We start from the raw sequence: 17,184 nt of genomic DNA, 5'->3' as shown, positions 1-17,184 counted from the left end.
CTCAGGGTACCTGGGTGCCTCAGTCAGTTAAGCAGACCAGCTCTTGATTTCGGCTCAAGTCATGATCTCAGGGTCCTGGGATGGAGCCCCGCACTGGACTCTGCTTGAGGATTCTCTTTCCCCCTCCCACAGCTCATGCACACAAACTCTCCATCCTCTAAAATAAATAAATCTTGGGGTGCCTGGATGGCTCAGCTGATGAAGCACCTGCCTTCAGCTCAGGTCAATGAACCCAGGGTCCTGCGTCTCCCTCTCCTGCTCCCCCTGCTTGTGCTCTCTCTCTCTGTCAAATAAACAAATAAAATCTTTTTTAAAAAAATAAAAATAAATAAATCTTTAAAAATATAAAATCTATCACTTCTGACCATTTACCACATTCACAGCTAATATTCTACTATAAATTACCATCATTTCAACTATACCATAATAGCGTCCCAGGTTCTTCTACTGACATACCCCAAATACACACCTCACATACACTATGATCCTTCTAAAATATTAAGTCCTATCTTGTTACCATTTTTCTGTTCAAGACCCTCCAAACTCTACTACCGCACTTAATACTTATGTCCGAAATCCTAGCCAGGGCCCACAGGATCCTAAGATCTTCCCCAGCCAACTTCTCTGACTTTTCACCTACCGATTTATGCCTCAATCTACTCTAGTCACACTGGCCTTTCCTGATATGGGAGAGGCAAAGATTATCTCAGGGTCTTTGTCCTTGCTAGTCTCTCTGCTTGGGGTGCTCTTCTCCCACATTTCCACGTGGCTCACTCTCTTTAAGATATACCCAAATATCACCTTCTCAGATAAACTTTTCATAACAATCTTACCCAAAACAGCACATATTCCCATCACTGCCTGCTCAGTGTACTTTACTCTTTAAAACATGTTTCACACTACCTGATTTAAGTATCTGTTTAACTATCTTCTCCAGCAGAACGTAAGCTCTGAAAGTCAGAACTCTATCTCTTTCTTTGTTGCTGAAACTCCAGAACCTAGAATAAGGACCTGGTAATACAGAAAGCACTCCAGAATTATTTGCTGAGCAAAAGAATGAGGGAAAAGAAGGAGTCAGGAAAATTTAAATGTTGATGAGTGAGGGAAAAATGTTTTCAATAACAGAGAAAGAGATAAGTTGGAAAGAACAAACTTGGAAGAGAGGTGCTGACTTCACCTTTTGGATATATACTGATGATACAAAGAAAAAGAACAGGCAAAAGAAGCATCAAGATAATACAGTATCACACACAAAAAAAGGGTACAGAAAATTTCAGTGAAGTAGGATTAGGAAGGTTAATGCTACAAGAGAAAACAATGGAGAAAAAATCCACTAATTTGACACAGAGAAGCAGAGAATCAGATGACAAGAGGTTAAAAAGTGCTTGAGTAAAGAATGACAACTACAGTCTCTTTTATTTTTAAGACATTTAATGGTAAAAGACAGAAAGGGGGGAAATCAATTAAAGAAGTTAAGAGGGACAAAAGGTGATTTTTCTATATAAGTGACAAATGGGAAAGGGGAAATAGAAGGAGGTATGGTAGGGAGAATCACCTCTACCAAAAAAGAGAGATGAGGAAATGGGAATGGGCAGGGAGAGAGAATGTGGCAAAAAAACAGTGAGGGGCAGGAGGTAGAGAGAGGAAAGGGGAAGAAGGGAAAATCAAAAAAGACCCCAGCATGTTTATGTGTGCTGGAAATTAACTTTGAAGGTAAGTGATGTTTTGAGGTCCCATCATCATACAAAAACCTCCTACGTCAACCTACAATTAGAATACCTCAGACTTCATCTGAGCTATTTCTGAGTTGAGATTTCCAAGAACACAAGAATACAGCCTTTTTTGTACTCCTGCTCTATCTGGCAACACATACCTTTCCTTCACCTCAAAAGCCCAGCTTTATATTAAATCAAGCTCTACATGGTCTCTAACATTTCCAGGGCTCTCATGTGAACAAGGGCCCCAACAAGTAAAGCACCTACTTAACCTCTCTGTGTCTCAAATTCTTCAATCAAATGGAGAAAATACTAGTGGGTCAGAGGGCTACTGTGATGATTAAAGTAATATGTATAAAAGGCTTGGAAGAGTATCTGGCACTTAGAAAGCACTATATTTACTGTTTACTTCTGTTTCAGTCTCTCCCCATCCCATGTACCCACCATAAAAAATTATGTATTCCCTCCCCCTCACTGCTTTTCTTCAACTACCCTTAGAACAAATAAAATTTTTAAAAGTATCTGATATTTCTTTCTTCTGAAATAAATTTCATTCATCTGACTAAAGTAATTCACAGTGCAGAATGAATACTCTAGGGCAAACCCCTCCCAATCAGGTATTCATATTTTTTAAAGAGTTTGATCCAACTAGTTCTGCTAAGAAAATAAATATAAATAAAGGAGAATTTGGACTCTTTTCAGAACACTGCCTATTCTCAGGGACCTCCCATACTTCCCCCTCCTTCCGCCACAAGGCCAACCAAGATTCAGCATTTGATATCCAGCATTTTAAATTCACTAAAATGGGAACTCTGAGTTACCAAAATAATGTAATGAGCTGGATTCTTTAGGACAGAAGTGTATGGTCATGGCATGCAGAAAGAAACTATATACTTTTTCCTCCCTCCCAGATTCCAGAATTAGATGTCACTCTCATTTTGAAATATTGGCATAAAATCTATCATCATACTCATAAATCCTTGAGCTTGAATTCAGATCACATTAAAATTCCTCCCATCCCTATCCACAAATGGGCCTAATTAAATCTGCTGAGTTCTTGGCACCAGTCAAGTCTATGTAAAGTCATCCTGACACTAATATTACTTTATTCCAAATTATTTCCAATCTATCTTTCTGGGAAGAGGAGTTAAATGAAATAAAGAAAATAAAACCAAATGATTTGGAGTTAAACTTACTGAATTTCTCAACAACCAGGATTCGTTTAAATCACCTTAATTCCATATTTTAAAAAAAAATACCACACACAAATACAGTAGGAAATTCTTCCCATCTGACATCCCTTAATTCACACTGGCAGTACAAAGGCCAAACTCTACTGCTTTTATCTCAACTACAATTATTTCCTCTATTATAAAAGTTGGCATTAAATATCAGACCTGAGATAAACCTAAAGAGCAAGCATGATGTTGCAACATTCCAATAAAGGTTAGGTATCTATTTGCAGGACTTGCATTTGAAGTAGAAAAAGAAATTATATGGTTATATTCTCCTAACAGAGGCACCAGAGCTTTTTCCTCTAATATTGCAGAATACCACGCAGCCTCTATTTAAGACTCTCTTCAGTGAGAGTTCTTTCCTTCATGGATGATTCATCCACTCACTCCTAGAAGTGGTGGTGTGATATACATCAAGTTGTATGTTACATAAAATGAACCATTTTGATGCACTTATCATTTTAGATATTAGATGTTCCTAATGTGAAAAATATAAATATTGCTATCATGCACACATATCTTTTTTCCCCTTCTTTCTTTATAATAAACTTTAAAACATAGGTTTCACTCTTTGACTATGTATTTTACTATTTTATATATCTCATGTTATGTCTTTCCATAAAGATTATAAAGAATTTTGACAGCACAAAGAGCTTTGTGTTAATAAAACCTCACTGGCATTGAGTTCCAGATTTTCAAAAGAAACAGTTACTTAAAAAACCTTGAACACTTCAGATGTGTATACTGTCTTTTTGTATTTCTTTATGTCTGCTTACTCCCCCACTCAGATGTGGGGTTTTCCTCTCCAATGTATATGAATTCTTTCTGTAATACCTATGTTACCTATTTGATACAAGTATTTTCCCTTGTTTACCTTATTTTATTATTATTTGGTGTCACTCTAAGCTAATTTTCCTCAGAATGCTGTCTTCAGTTACTCCAATACTATCAAATTATGCATCCTTTCAGCTGTAATTTAAAACACTCTGAAGTTTTATATTTAAGTGTGCACAAATATTTCAACTTTTGCCAAACTCAACTTCATACTTTGGGTAAAACTTATCAGTATGTCGTGGAAAGGGGATTTTCTATCAAATATGTATAGACACTGGGTTAAAGCAAATTAGAAGAGTTTTTTCACTGCAGATCTTCAGACTTCAATATGCTAAACAGGAATTATATGAGAGAAAGAACCATATGTGGTATGGCTGTCTTCCAAGCTTTATATTCAAATTCACATTCACTCTCTCTCTCTCTCTCACACACACACACACCAAAAAGCTAATAATGGTTATTTCAGAGATTTTCCCCCTTTCTTCTTTTTTACATTTTCTAATCCATCTCACAAAAAATATTTCTAGAAAAAGAAACTAGAAAGACACACACTAAACAAATGTTTTCTATGTAGAGGTTAGCAGTATTATTGGTGCCTCTTTATATTTTTCTTTTTTATCAAAATTATAATCCAAATGGTTTTACAGAGTTGTCTCTAGTTTTATAAAGTTTGTTAATAAAAACATTAATGCCCAGGAACCACCTCTCCCACTAAACTTCAAAAACTCGGGGCGTCTGGGTGGCTCAGTGGGTTGGGGCTTCTGCCTTTGAATCAGGTCATGATCCCAGGGTCTTGGGATCGAGCCCCGCACCAGGCTCTCTGCTCAGCAGGGAGCCTGCTTCCTCCTCTCTCTCTGCCTACTTGTGATCTCTCTCTGTCAAATAAATAAATAAAATCTTTTAAAAAATAAATAAATAAATAAACTTCAAAAACTCACTGGGAAAATGAAGACACTGAACCCTGCACTGAAAGGTTGCTGTGAAAACTGAACATGATTTCTAATACCGTGTTTGGTGTGCAAATAATAAGATCTTAAATGGTAACAATTATTAATGAATTTTGGCAGATCTTTTCTAATAACTTTCTGTAGTCCTAAGCACCCTGCATCTGACCCCCTCTCAACTGCCTAAATAATTTATTTTCAATTAACATTCTATCAAGCTAATGTAAAAGTGAGATCGTAATCATTCCCTAAAAATTTTTAATTCCATCCTAGAATACTATAAATTACTTACCTTCCTGTTAATTCCTTTAAAAACATTTACTTAGTACCTACTATATGTCACATGTTGGCCTAGATTATTCTAGATACCAATGATACAGAATACTTCAAATGAAATGACCTGGTTTCCTCAAATAAATATCAAGAAAGGGGATGAAAGGGAACTTACATAGACTGATATATACTTACATACTAAACAACTTAATATATTGACCTTATTTCAATTCCAATTCATACTTTTAAAAAAATATTTAGGGAACTGGGTAAAACTGAAAGCTGATGGACTGCACACTTGAAAATATTAAGAACTATCTTTAAATGTTTTAGGCTGGATAATATTATTGTGGCTACTTTTTAAAAATAAAGAACTCTTTTTTTTTTTTTTTTTTAAGATTTTCTTTATTTGAGAGAGAAAGAAAACACAATTTGGGGGGGTAGCACAAAAGGAGAGGGAGAAGCACACTACACAATGAGCAGGGAACACGGTATGGGGTTCAATTCCAGTACCCCAGGATCACGACCTGAGCCAAAGGCAGACGCTTAACCAACTGAGCATCTCAGGCACCCTAAGAGTTCTTATATTTTAAAGATACATACGGGAATACTTACAGATGAAATTATACGACTTCTGGGAGGTGCTTAAAATAATCTTGGAGCAGAGGGGTAAGGAGAAGCAAGTAGGGTATAAATGAATGAAATAAAACCAGCTATTAACTATTTAAGCTAAGTAACAGGTACATGTAGGTTCATTACACTATTCTTACTGCTTTGCTCTTTTCCATAAATTACAAAATTTTTAGGGTGCCTGGGTGGCTCGGTTAAGCGTCTGCCTTCAGCTCAGGCCATGATCCCAGGGTCGTCCTAGGATCAAGTCCAGGACTGGGCTCCTTGCTCAGCCAGGACTCTGCTTCTCCCTCTCCCTCTGCCTGCCACTCCCCCTGCTTGTGCTCTGTCAAATAAATAAATAAAATCTTTTTTTTTTTAAGATTTTGTTTATTTATTTGACAGACATCACAAGTAGTCAGAGAGGCAGGCAGAGAGTGAGTGAGGGAAGCAGGCTCCCCGCCGAGCAGAGAGCCCGATGCGGGGCTCGATCCCAGGACCCTGAGATCATGACCTGAGCTGAAGGCAGAGGCTTTAACCCACTAAGCCACCCAGGTGCCCCAATAAATAAAATCTTTAAAAAAATTTTTTTAAAACGGTTTCCATGAAACGGAAGCTTCATTTTAATTAGATTGAGACAAGCATACATCCTGTTAGAGAAGTCTTAACACTGAAAAGGAAAAAGTAATACAGAGTATGGAGAGGGGAACAAAGGATGGTTTGTAATTTTAAACAGAATAGCCAGGGAAAGCCAAGGATAGCCAAGGATACTTGTATTGGTTGTTTCTTCACAATAGCTTCGGGGCCAAAGGAAAAGTGAAGACTGATATCCAGGCCCCTGTCTGCTCTCCAAGTCTTTTTTAAATTCCCCAAATAACACTGTATAGTCTAGAATGGGCCGGGAAACAACAATGCTGAGATGACTTTGCAGCAAAAACCTGAACAAGTTGCGGAAACAGCTATCTAGAAGCATATTCAAATACCTGGATTCTGAAGAAGGAACATGCCTAGGATGTCAGAACAGAATGAACGGTGGTCTGTGTGGCTACATCAGGGAAAGTGAGAAAGAAAATAGCAGATTAAAAATGCAAAGGTATCAGGGGAAACTAAGAAGTGTCTAGGCCACAAGGACTTTAGCTTTTTTTCTCTCTGTGAAATAGAAAGTTACCAGAGCACTATGAACACAAGGGTGATATGACCTAACGTTGTAAAGGATTACTTTTGGTGCTCTTTTCAGAACAGACTGTAACAAATCCCCAAGGGCAGAAGCTGGAAAGCCACTTATAGGCTAATGGGATAATCCAGGTGAGAGATGGTAATGGCTTAAGACCACAGTGGTAGTGAGAAAATGAGAAATCTAAGTAGTCAGATTCTGGATATATCCTAAAAATAAAGTCAACAAAATCTGCTGACCAACTGAATATCAAAATGTGAAAGAAAAGGATAGGTAAATAACAACTCCCAAGTGTTTTGCTATGCAACTCAGAGAGTTGTTATTTACAGAGATAGGAAAGACTATTGAAGAAGTGGTACTAGGGGAACTGGTGAGGGGGAATGAAAAAGAAAATGACAAAGAAAGCATTAACAGTTCAGTTTTAGATATTAAGCTTAAGATGCCCGATAGACATCCAAGTTTAAGTTGAGACTAAAGATATAGATAAATACATAGAAAGATACAGATATTATATAAGCTTAATTATAAAGAGTATATTTTTAAGATTTTAATCTCTACACCCTACGTAGGACTTGAATTTAGAACCAAGTTCAAGAGTCACATGCTCTGCCAACTGAGCAAGCCAGCCACCCCATGCAGAGTTTTTAAAGTTATAAAACTGGATAAAACCAGCACAACAAGAAGTAGGAAGAGAGAAGATACCTAAAATCTGAACCCTGAGATACTCCAGTGTTTAGGTCAGGAAAATGACTAGGAGTATCAAACAAAACAGAGAAAGAAGATAGGAAGGCAAAAGAATAAGGAAGGAAGCTATAAACCAATCAAGTGAATAGATCATTTCAAAAGGCTGAGATCAACTGAGTTAAATACCACTGACAGAAGAAAAGAACAATGCCCTCGGAAAAGTGATAGTAATTATAACCCTGCGGAGTAGGTAGAGCAAAATCAGATTTTGGAGGAAAGATACTGTAGATAGCACAGAAAATTCTTTCCACGAGTTTTGTGCAAGCAAAGAGCAAAAGAAGAGGATAATGTAAATATATGAGAAATATGAAAATGCATATAAAATGAACTTCCATGTTGTGTGATAACAATGAAATTCAATTGTAACGACTGACAGGCACGCCTTGGTGGCTCAGGTCATGATCCCAGCCCACATGCTGCTCCTTGCTCAGCAGGAGCCTGCTTCTCCCTCTCCCTCTGCCTACTGCTCCCCCTGCTTAGACTCGCTCGCTGTCAAATAAATAAAATCTAAAAAAAAAGACTTTGACAGAGTGTGTGTGTGTGTGTGTGTGTATATATATATACACACACACACATGCCCTTTTTAGACTTCAATTCTACCAAGCACAAATAAAACAAAAACTACAGTGGATACCCCATCATGTTACCCACAAATCATGCCTATGGAAAAAGAAAATAAAAACCTACGTTTCAAAACATGAAAATCTAATTTCATAAATATCTAAATATAGGATATAAGGACTAAATTCATACCAAAGGTTTATCTTTTTTTTTTTTTGGAAACTAACCAGGAAATATTTATTATGAAATTAAGGAAAATATCAAAATGCATGTAACAGGGACACCTGGGTGGCTCAATCTGTTAAGCGTCTGCCTTTGGATCAGGTCATAATCCCAGGGTCCTGGGATTTAGTCCTTCATCAGGCTCCTTGCTCAGGTAGGAGCCTGCTTCTCCCTAGGCCTGCCACTCCCAGGGCTTGTGCCTACTCATGCTCTCTTCATAACAAATAAACCTTTGGGGGGGGGGGGATGCACATAACAAATTTTCACATGGATTAGATTAGCTCCATCCCATTCTTCTAAACACAAGTGTAAAGAAGAAAGCAACTTGCAGCCCACACCTAACTCTGGTAAACTTAGTGACCATGTAAACACTGTTAATATGAGCTTGAGTGTTTAGGGAGTACAGGGGAGTACTTAGTTGCTTAAGGATTGCTTCTGATTACCTAAATTTTGTTTTTATTTCTTAGCTTCTTTTTTTCTTTTTTGGTGGGACAGTACAGGGGGAAATCTGTGTTTCACTGTTCATCTACATATTCTATCAATTAGAGACACACCTCAGTGAAAAACTAAGTGCGAATGTAATCAATCATGTAATCACAATCTAAGGGGATACTAGAGTTACTTTTTTTTTTTTTTAAGATTTTTTCTTCATTTATCTGACAGAGATCACAAGTAGGCAAAGAGGCAGGCAGAGAGAGGAGGAAGCAGGCTCCCCGCAGAGCAGAGAGCCCAATGTGGGGCTCGATCCCAGGACCCTGGGATCATGACCCGAGCCGAAGGCAGAGGCTTAACCCACCGAGCCACCCAGGTGCCTCTAGAGTTACTTATTAACAGTGGATTACTTTAATCTGACAAAAGGACTGACTAATCGCCACTTAAATTAATGAATACTTTTCATTTGCTCTTTCTCTACATGGATGTATTTCACTTACTCAGGAACCCAGGAACTTCAAAGGCTGGCCACTGCCAAGTCTCTAAGAAGGCTGCTTCTTTAATGTTACCTCCACATTGAGACCTCTGACCAGCCCAACTCAAACCATGGCCTCCAGCACCAAACAACCAGATATTTTCTATTATATATTACACTTTTTGTAAGCTCCATGAGGACAGGGGTTTTATTTGTCTCAGACAAAACTGTACTCCCCAGCAGTGAAAACAGTCTGGTACCTGATAGGTATGCAATAAATATTTATTAAATAAACAGAGAGTACCAATCATTTTTATGCCAAAGCAAATCATTATACCTCACACTGTGGATTATGCCGTAAACTCCTGATGCCCAGAATACTATTCAATGAGATTCCATAAAACAAAACTTTTTTGAAAAAAATGGGATTTAACCATCCTGTAATATGTATCTTACCATTATTAACTGAGTTTCCCATTTCAATGAATCAGATTCCAGTTATGCACTTTGTTCTATTACATTTGGTTTGCTTTTACTCATATATAAGAGAAAGCCAAAGATAAATGAAGCTGAGAAAAAGTTCTTAAAGGATTATGTATCTTTCAGTAGGTAACACTTAAACAATTAATATTTCTGATCTGTAATGGCCCAAAGAAGACTTTTAATGACATTATAAACAATATAAAGTAAAATGTAAATTCCATGAGAGCAGGATTTTGTCATGCTTTCTAATATATCCCTAATTCCTAGAACACAGCTGAACATAGTGTTCAACCTTAAACACAGTTTGAATGAACTACATAAAAACATCATTTTCCCAAGTTTCCATCTCAAGAGATTAGAACCTCTACCTTAAACAAGACTCTAATGAGGAAATTACCCTTAGCAAGCAGAGAAACAGAAAAGAACACCTCTACTTCAGCATAGTAGTGTTGATTGACACCTTGCACTGTGACCCCTTGCAGGACTCAGAGTAAGAATGCTAACAGTTTAAAAAACAAAAAATCAGAAATATCCCACCATGGAACAACCAAACAACAACAAAAACCTACTCACTCAAAAAGATACAATTAGTAGCTTTTTTTCCAGGATATATGCATAGGAACTAATTCCCCTGAAGAGTAGAACTGATGAAGTCTCTAAAAGGAACTTTGGCCATGTACATTACTTACAGATTAAAGACATAACCTTCCATTTACAACTGCTTTCTGAAGCAGTTGTACAATACAATACTTAGGAATAAGTTTAACAAAGGAGGTAAAAGATCTGTACACTGAAAACTGTAAGACACTGATGGAAAAAAGGAAGACGACACAAATAAATGGATAGATGTTCCATTATGGATTAGAAGAATTAATGTTAGGGGTGCCTGCGTGGCTCAGTCAGTTAAGCATAAGACTCTTGATCTCAGGGTCCTGAGCTCAAGCCCTGTGTTGGGCTCCATAAAAAGAATTAATGTTAAAATTTCCGAACTACCCAAAGCAATCTACAGATTCAATGCAAGCCCTATCAAAATTCCAATGGCATTTTTCACAGAAACAGAACAAACAATCCTAAAATTCCTATGGAACAATAAAAGACCCCAAATAACCAAAACCACCTTGAGAAAAAAGGACAAAGCTAGAGGCATCACACTCCCTGATTTCAAGCTACATTACAAAGCTACGGCAATCAAAACAATATGGTACTGGCGAAAAAAACTACACACAGATCAATGGAACAGAATAGAGAGCCCAGAAATAAACCCATGCATATATACTTTATTTGCATAATTAATTAATGCAATTAATTTATGACAACAGAGCCAAGAATATACAATGGAGAAAGGACAGTCTCTTCAATAGACAGTGTTGGGAAAATTGGATAGCCACATGCAAAAGAATAAAAAGTGGACCTCTGAGATCTCACACCACATACAAAAATCAACTCAAAATTAATTCAACACTGGCTCATAAGACATGAAATCATAAAACTCCTGGAAGAAAATATAGAGGGTAGATTCCTCATATAAGCCTTGGCAATACTTTTTTCAATTTGACACCAAACACAAGGGCAACAAAAGCAAAAATATATAAGGGGGACGACATCAAACTAAAAAGTTTCTACACAACAAAGAAAATCATCCACAAAATGAAACAGCAACCTACAGAATGGGAGAAAATATCTGTATATCATATATCTAAAAAGGGACTAATATCTAAGGTATATAAGGAACTCACACAATAGCAAAAACAATCCAATGAAATAACGGGCAGAGGAACTGAATAAACATTTTTCCAAAAATAGACATACAAATAAATAGACAGGTATATGAAGAAAAGGTGTTCAACACCCCTAATCATCAGAGTAATGCAAATCAAAACCATGATAAATTACCACCTCACATCTGTTAGAATGGCTGTCTTCAAAAAGACAAAAAATAACAAGTGTTAGTGAGGATGTGGAGAAAAGGTAACACTTGTTCACTATTGGTATGAACATAAACTGGTATAGGCATTATGGAAAACAGTACAGAAAATCTTCAAAATACTAAAAATAGAACTGATATGATATGATCCAACAATCCACTTCTGGGTACATATCCAAACCAAACAAAAACAGGATATCAAAGAAATATCTGCCCTCCCATGTTTGTAGCATTATTCGCAATAGCTAAGATACACAAACTGAAGTGTCCATCAATGAGTGGATAAAGATGTGGTGTCTATCTATTTAGATAGTGTGGTATGTAGATATAAAGATAGATAGACAGGCACGCAACAAAATATTATACAGCCGTGAGAAAAGAAGGAGATCCTGACATTGGAGATTACATGGATGGACCCTGAATACTATGCTAAGTGAAATAAGTCAAGAGAAAGAGAAAGACAAATACTACATGGTATCACTAATATGTAGAGTCAAAAAAAAAAAAAAGTCAAACTTATAGAAACAGACTATAAAAATGTGGATGCTGGTGGGTGGGGGAAATAGGGAGAGGCTGAGGTTGGTAAAGGGTACAAACTTCCAGTTATAAAATGAATATGATCTGAGGATCTAATGTAAAACACAAGATCTATAATTGATACTTTATTCCATAACTGAAACTTAATAAGAGAAATAAAATGTTCTTATCAAAAAAAAAGTATGAACATGAATATATCAGGTGATGATGTATTAATTAACGAGATGGGGAATCCTTTCACAAAGTATACATATATCCAATTACCATGATATACATTCTATATGTCCTACAATTTTATATGCCAATTATAACTTAATAACACTGAAAATTTTTTAAAAATACATGACTTTAAAAAAACCTGTCAACTCTGCAATGAATTTAGAATACATAAGACAATTATTACAACTTGAAAAACACGAGAAAAAAATGTGAAAATACCCACCAAGCTTAAATATACCTAGGTAAAGGTCTTGACTTAATGAGCAAAATATGAATACTGTATGTATTTAGTCTTCAAGCAACTGTATATATAGTAAAACATATATTACATTTGATAATGTAGGCTGAAAGGTCAGTACACACTTTCTGTCATTTCAGTAAGTCTCCCACGCTCTTACAAATAAACTGGACTGGGTGAGTCCTGATCAAGTTCATTTCAGTTAAGGTTCTAATTCTAGAGCCCTTCCTAAGGAAAAGTAAATAGCAGGCATCAGTGAAAAACTACTTTATAAAGTTTATTTTTGTCTGTGTTACATACATGCACCTTTATTTACAAGCATGCAACCCCTTTTATTTCATGTATTTTTAATCTCATTTCCCTAAGATTTAAAAATATCCTAAGTTCCAAAGGCATTATTTAAAAAGAAGAAGTAAATCATTAAAAAGAGTTTTTTCCCCAAGTATATTTGTCTTAGGTCCAATTAATGAAGGGACCAAAAGCCCTACCTACTAAAACAGTACCTAAGGATACCACTAATACTGAATGATATAATAATTTGTTTCCTAAGATAATTCAATCAACAGTTACTAAATTCATGTTCGCTACATTGATATTAAAAAAAAAAAGTTATGTAACATATTTTAGAAAATGACCCACTCAAAAGTTTTTTTAAAAATCACTCTAAAACTACCTCTTTCTTGGGGACTACCTTACATGGGATAATTACTTTCATAAAACATCATCACATTGGTATTTCTCTATTAAAGCCAATATCGGGCTGCCTGGGTGGTTCAGTTCCATTAAGCATCTGTCTTCAGCGGAGGTCATGTCCTGGGATCAAGCCCTGTGTCAGGCTCCCTGCTCAGCAGAGAGTCTACTTCTCTCTCTCCTTCAGCCCCTCCCCCCACTTGCGCTCTCCCTCAAATAAATGAATAAAATCTTTAAAAAATGTATTTTGAAAAAGTCAATATTGCTTATCCATTAGTCAAGGTCATTTATTTGACAATTCTGTGACCAAAGTGTATCAAATTTATTTAAAGAATTTCTATCTATGTTAAACCTTAAACCTAGATAAATTTTTCCACCAAATTCTACCAACAGATCACCTATCAAGATGACTTTTTACACATTAGATACACTTTTGTAAAGCTGCTTATTAGGAAATCTTTCATCAAGAAATTAACTATAATTACACATGTAAAAGAGGAAAATATGGTCCTAAGGCCAAAATTTAAATAATATTTAACTTCAGAATAAAAAAAGGAAATCAGTAAGAAGCACTATACCTCTGTAACAAAACCAAAGTATGTAAATTCTCCCTACAAAAATGTATCCAACTGGACATCAATACATACATTTAAAAAGTATTCCATCTCCCTGATTACATCTAGGGCAATCTGAGCATATGAAATAAGAAGGACAATTTGAGCATCAAAAAAAGTGTAGGGGCGCCTAGGTGGCTCAGTTAGCTGAGTGTCTACCTTCAGCTCAGGTCATGATCCCAGCCAGGGTCCTGGGATTGAGTCCCATTGTCAGGCTCCCTGCTCAGCCAGGAGTCTGCTTCTCCTCCTTCTGCCTGAATGCATGCTCTCTCTCTCTCTTTGTGTGTGTCAAATAAATAAAATCTTAAAAAAAAAAAAAAAAAAAGGGGGTAACACATTTAAGGCATTTTTTTAAAATCTGTGTACCCATTAAGACAACCTAAAAGGAAAGATCCAAAAATCAATCAACCACCTTTGACACTGGATGTAACCTAGGAACTGAAATCAAATGTTCATTCTTTCCCTTCAATCTGCCTTTTCAGGAGAAACTGCAGTTCAGAATAACCAGATAATAAGGGAAAACTTTCCTTTGCCAGAAGAATGCCAACAAATAAATGTAAAAGAAAATATAGAATTAGAAAATCATCACTTTACTACAAATGATTCTACCAAGTATCATCAATGGCTGCATAAAACCATTAGAGGAAAAGTTAATAAAGAACTAATATTTAATGTTGCCGAAGTTCTATCCCTACAGATCACTTGCTATCTTAAGTATTTAGGAAGCACAGTGTTGGCTATTGCCAAACCCAGGAACTGAATTTAACAACACAATGAAACACTGTAAGACTTCTTAATTTGATATAATATTAACTTAAACAGCTTCACCTATGACGAATCTTGCCAAAGTGTTTAACCTGAATCTGATCAAGCTTTTAATCCTAACCTCCAATTTGCAGGAAATAAAAGGAAGAGAAAAAGCTAACTAACATCACAAAGGAACAATATTAAAAATCTAAAGCCTGAAGCATTCCTAAGAAATATCTGGTCTTATTTCTTCAAAAAGTCAGTATCTCTGGAAAAGAAAGTGGGAAGTTTCAGAAACAGAATTAAATAGAACACTTAAATCCCTTGATTATATCTTGATTTGAACAAACCAAATGAAACTGATTGTTTTGTGGACAAATGGCATACTTGAATGTGGACAGGATATTTTAGAGAATTATCTATTTTTTAGATGTGCATATGACACTGTCATGTAGAAATTCTTTTTTTGTAGATGCATGATGAAGTTATAAACTGATTAGATGGAAGGAATAGGTACACATTGATAAATGGAAGTAGCCTTTACACCAAAACAGTAATAGCTGAATCTTAGTGATGATGCATGTGTGTATACATTCTTCCTGTTTCGGTATGTTTTAAATTTTATGTTTCAAACTTATGGTTAAAATTTTAAATAAAGTTTTAGATTAGATTAAATAAATTTTTATAAAAAAAGAGAAGCTGAGGACACCTGGCTGGCTTCAGCTGGTAGGCAGGGCATGTGACTCTTGTTCTTGAGGTTCTAAGTTTGAGCCCCATGTTGGGTACAGAGATTACTTAAAAATAAAATCTTTAGAGGCACCTGGGTGGCTCAGTCATTAAGCATCTATCTACCTTTGGCTCAAGTCATAATCCCAGCGTCCTAGGATTGAGCCCTGCATTGAGCTCCCTGTTTGGCAGAAAGCCTGCTTCTCCCTCTCCCACTCCCCCGCTTGTGTTCCCTCTCTCACTGTGTCTCTCTCTGTCAAATAAATAAAGTCTTTAAAAAATAATAAAATAAAATATTCAAAAAGAAAAAAAGAAGCTCAAAATAAAATATATCCTTAATCAGGTATCTGAACAGCATATATTTGATTTATAGCCCATTTTGTTCCAAAACAGATTTAAAGTGGTCTTATAAAAGATAAACAAGATAATATTTAAAAGGAAAAAAAAAAGAAACTATGATAAAGTCAAGGATGATGTAAGTACCTAGAATGAGTTACATATATTCACATTTTCTGAAGCTTAAAAGTCAAAGTTTGTCAGGTATTTATCAAAAACTCTTTAAAAAGAAGAATATGAAAAAATGGTCAGCATACATTAAAAGGTGCTGCCTCTAAATAAAATACCATTTCAATAGATAGCCTTTTAACAACTTCCATGAGACTTCAAGTATATACTAAACAAATGGTCTCTTAAGGAGGTATAGAGATCTAAAGGCATGTACACAAAATATCTGTTATCTAAAAACAAACAAGAAATTGAACTTCACTAATATTTAATCAAGCTGACACTAGTATCCCTGCTGAATTGTCAGTCACAACTGAAGACAGATAACCTAAGAGTGAGAATTCCATAAAGTGGTGGAGTTGGCACCCTTAAACCACTTGTTTGCCTTCAACATTTTGCAGTTATAGGATGTCATCAACACAGGTTTTTAATATTTAAAAAAGAAAACCCTTTATAAGGGTGGACTGTTTACAGTAAGTTTCATAAGATGGGAAAGTACTATTAAAATCTTTCTACTATAGAGAGATTGTCCATTAATTCACCGCTAAGTCCTTAAGAAATGTTATACTTAAGGGTAAGTTATACATTCTTAGACTGATGTTTTATAAATGAGACAAGTTACAAGCCTCTTCTATTATAAGCAGCTGAAAGGGATAGTTCATATAAAAAAATAAGCACCCTTAATCTGTCCTTTTTAGATAAAGGTGACATTTTTAGTAATGAGTAAGAAACTGTTTGTCAAAAAGAAACTTGGACTAACAGACTTATCTTAACTGTAGAGAACAGACCGACGATTACTAGAGGGGAGGTGGGCAGGAGAAATGGGTGAATAGGTGATGGGGATTAAGGAATGCACTTGTCATGATGAGTACTAGGTGATATATGGAATTACTGAATCACTATATTGAATACCTGAAACTAACATAATACTGTATGTTGTTAACTGTAACAGAATTAAAAGAAGAAGAAGAAGAACAACTTGGGCTAAGAAAACTGATGTTCAGAAATGCTTCCATCATGATTTGTAACTAAAAATGAAATTTGGAACCTACAAAAAGAAATCTTACTAGACACTTTAGATTTTATTTATTTATTTATTTGAGAGAGAAAGAGAGTACAGACAGGAGGAGACGTAGAAGGGGAGGGACAAGGGTAAAAGAATCTCAAGCAGACTCTGTGATAAGCGTGGAGCCTCACTGTAGGACCCTGATCATGACCTGAGCAGAAACCAAAAACCAGACACTTAATGGACTGAGCCACCCAGGCGCCCCTCTTACTGGACAC

General features: G+C 36.0%; 1 protein-coding gene across 6 annotated transcripts in view; it reads right to left on the bottom strand.

Annotated features, from left to right (window-relative positions):
• The window catches only part of PHF3 (PHD finger protein 3), a 93,253-nt gene that overhangs the window by 51,364 nt on the left and 24,705 nt on the right, over window positions 1-17,184 (bottom strand). The window lies entirely within an intron of this gene.

This window comes from Mustela lutreola, chromosome 6 (genome assembly GCF_030435805.1).
Source record: "Mustela lutreola isolate mMusLut2 chromosome 6, mMusLut2.pri, whole genome shotgun sequence".
NCBI lineage: Eukaryota > Metazoa > Chordata > Mammalia > Carnivora > Mustelidae > Mustela > Mustela lutreola.
Note: the sequence above shows the minus strand (reverse complement) of the source record. Positions and strands in the feature narration are given on the sequence as shown.